Source organism: Brassica oleracea, chromosome C7 (genome assembly GCF_000695525.1).
Source record: "Brassica oleracea var. oleracea cultivar TO1000 chromosome C7, BOL, whole genome shotgun sequence".
Classification (NCBI taxonomy): Eukaryota; Viridiplantae; Streptophyta; class Magnoliopsida; order Brassicales; family Brassicaceae; genus Brassica; species Brassica oleracea.
In genome coordinates, this window is record NC_027754.1 from 28425488 (window position 1) to 28428564 (window position 3077).

At 48.7% G+C, this 3077-nt stretch overlaps 1 pseudogene; it reads right to left on the bottom strand.

Moving 5' to 3' along the window:
• Positions 1 to 103: 103 nt before the first annotated feature.
• LOC106303009 overlaps positions 104 to 3077 on the bottom strand; it is a 5147-nt pseudogene continuing 2173 nt past the window's right edge.

Sequence of the window (3077 nt, forward strand, 5' to 3'; positions counted from 1 at the left end):
ACTGGTCAACGGCTTGACTCGCTGAGTCAACTCGGCCGAGTCACCGAGATACCGGCGAGTCGCCGTAGACCGGTCGCCGGCGGCGGCCAACGACGATGGTGGCTTACCGGAAAATCACCGGCGGCGGCGGAGACGCGGCGGCAGCTTCCCGGAGGCGAACGGACGGTGGCCGGCTGCGGTGGCTCCGGCGAACGTCCGGCGGAGATGGCGGCGCGTGCGATTCACGCGTGAAACTTCCTCCTGCGCGTGTGGGCGCGTCGAGGCAGTTCTCGGGCTGAAACTCCTGCTCCGGACTCGTCTCAACGTCACGAACACGCTGGTGGCCTTAAAATCGCGAGAAATCCAATGGTTAGAGAGATATCGACGAGTTACTAAACGGCCAACACTTAACTAATCAGAAAAGGTGGTTTGCGGATTACCTAGGGGGTGAGATGGCGGCGGCGTGACAGATCTGATCTCAGTCGACGGTGGCTGAGACAGTTCACCAATATCCCTCTCTGACGGCTCTAAATCTGCAGGGGTTCGACGCCTTAGACTTTTTCTGAATAAAATAATAGGCTGCCTCTGTTTAAATAGGAACTCACCTAGGGTTTCCTGTAAACTGATTGGGCCTTGTTGGGACTGCGAAATTGAGTCGTTACAATTCTCCCCCACCAATGGAGAATTCGTCCCCGAATTCGGCTCCTCAACCGACTGTGCAATACTGTCCTGGAAAAACTCTGGATAATCAATCCTCATCTGACTCTCGGCCTCCCAGTTTTCTTCCTGAATCCCGTCTCTCCCCCAAAGAACTTTAACTAAACTGGTCATCATCCCTTGAACGACTTTCACTTGCCGATCTAAAATCTCAACTGGCTGACAAGAAGCATACAAATTCTTCTCAAGATCATTGGGTGGCTGCTGCAAAATGAGCTCTGGCTCTCTCACAACTTTCCTCAAGACTGACACATGGAACACATCGTGAAAATCTGACAACTCTGCTGATAACCGCAATATGTAAGCCACTGCTCCAATCCGCTCCACAATAGGGTACGGTCCCATATATCTCGGCTTAAGCTTCTTAAGCTTTCGAGTCTTAGATCCTCCTTGGAATGTCCTCATTTTCAGGTATACTAAGTCTCCTACCTGAAACTCCAAGTCTTTACGGCGCTTATCTGTATAGCTCTTCTGCCGGTCATGGGCTTCCTTAAGCCGAGTCTTGAGCATCTCTACGTGCTCCACTGTCTCCTGAACCATTGCTGGTTCTAAGTCTCGCCGCTCCCCCACTTCTGTCCAACAAAGTGGTGTACGACAAGGCCTACCATAAAGCGCCTCATACAGTGCCATCTCAATACTCGAATGATAGCTGTTGTTGTAAGCAAACTCTGCTAGAGGTAAATACTTTCCCCAGCTTCCTTCCCAATCCAGGACGCAAGCCCTAAGCATATCTTCTAATGTCTGAATAGTCCTCTCTGATTGTCCATCTGTCTGCGGATGATAGGCTGTACTCATATGAACTTTTGTCCCAAGTGCCTTCTGAAATGCTCTCCAAAATGTAGAAGTGAACTTGGTATCCCAATCTGATCATTTCCACTCTGGCAACGGGAGGTTCTGCAATAACCCGCTAGGCACTTGATGCTCAGCCTTAACCATCTGACACGTATGACACTGCGATACAAATGTAGCCACATCTTTCTTCATACCAGGCCAGTGGTAGTAGCGCTTCAAATCTCTGTACATCTTGGTATTTCCCGGGTGGATCGAAAAACGCGAATTATGTGCTTGCTGTAAAATCTCCTCCTTAACAGCTTGTCCTCTGGCACACAGACTCGGTTCCGATACATGTTCATCCCGCTCAAAGCTATATGATATCCAATACTCTCGATCTCAATCTGCTTAACCAGAGCATCATCACTATCCTGAGCTCTGCGTATCCTCCATAATAAATCAGCCTGCTCCAATGCTTCAAGACCAACAGTCTCTCCCTCTGCGGTAACTGCACACAATCTGAGACTAGCAAGTGTCCCAGACAGCTCCTGAACCTCCTTGGTTCCTGAAACATCGTTCCTGCGTCTACTCAAGGCATCTGCCACCAGATTGGCCTTATCTGGGTGATACGTAATATCCAGGTTCTAGTCTGCTAACAACTCCATCCATCTGCGCTGTCTCAGATTTAGGTCCGCCTGAGTAAATATGAACTTCAGACTCTGGTGGTCTGTGAGGATCTGAACTTTCTCTCCATACAACTATGACCTCCAAATCTTTAGCGCAAAAACAACTGCTGCTAACTCCAAATCATGAGTAGGGTAGTTGACCTCGTGAGGCCTCAACTGACGTGATGCGTAAGCAATAACATGACCATCCTGCATCAATACACAACCCAAACCAGTACCTGACGCATCTGTATAAACCTCATACGGTACCCCTGGCCTAGGTAGTACCAACACTGGCGTATCTGTCAACTTCCGTTTCAGCTCAGTAAAGCTCTCCATAAAAGCATCCGTCCAATCAAACTTGGTGTCTTTGCCTGTTAACCGTGTCATCGGTTTCGCGATACTAGCAAAATCTGTCACAAACTTTCTGTAGTATCCTGCTAAACCCAGAAAGCTACGAATCTCGGTGGCGGTCTTAGGTGTAGGCCACTCCGATATTGCAGTAATATTTTCTGGATCTACTGCAACCCCTGCCTCTGAAATCACATGACCCAAAAATCCAATCTTCCTCTGCCAGAAGCTACACTTACTCAGCTTGGCAAACAGCTGATGCTCCTTGAGCTTATCCAACACAATCCGCAGATGCTCTGCATGCTCCTCTCTACTCCGAGAATAGATCAAGATATCGTCGATGAAAACAATCACACACTTATCCAAGTGCTCGCGAAACACATCATTCATAAGCTTCATGAATGCTGCAGGTGCATTCGTCAACCCAAATGGCATCACCACAAACTCATAATGTCCATAACGGGTACGGAAAGCAGTCTTCCGCACATCCTCATCAGCTATCGCAATCTGGTGGTAACCTGATGCCAAGTTAATTTTTGAAAATCATGAAGCTCCCTGCAACTGGTCCAATAACTCATCGATACGGGGAAGCGG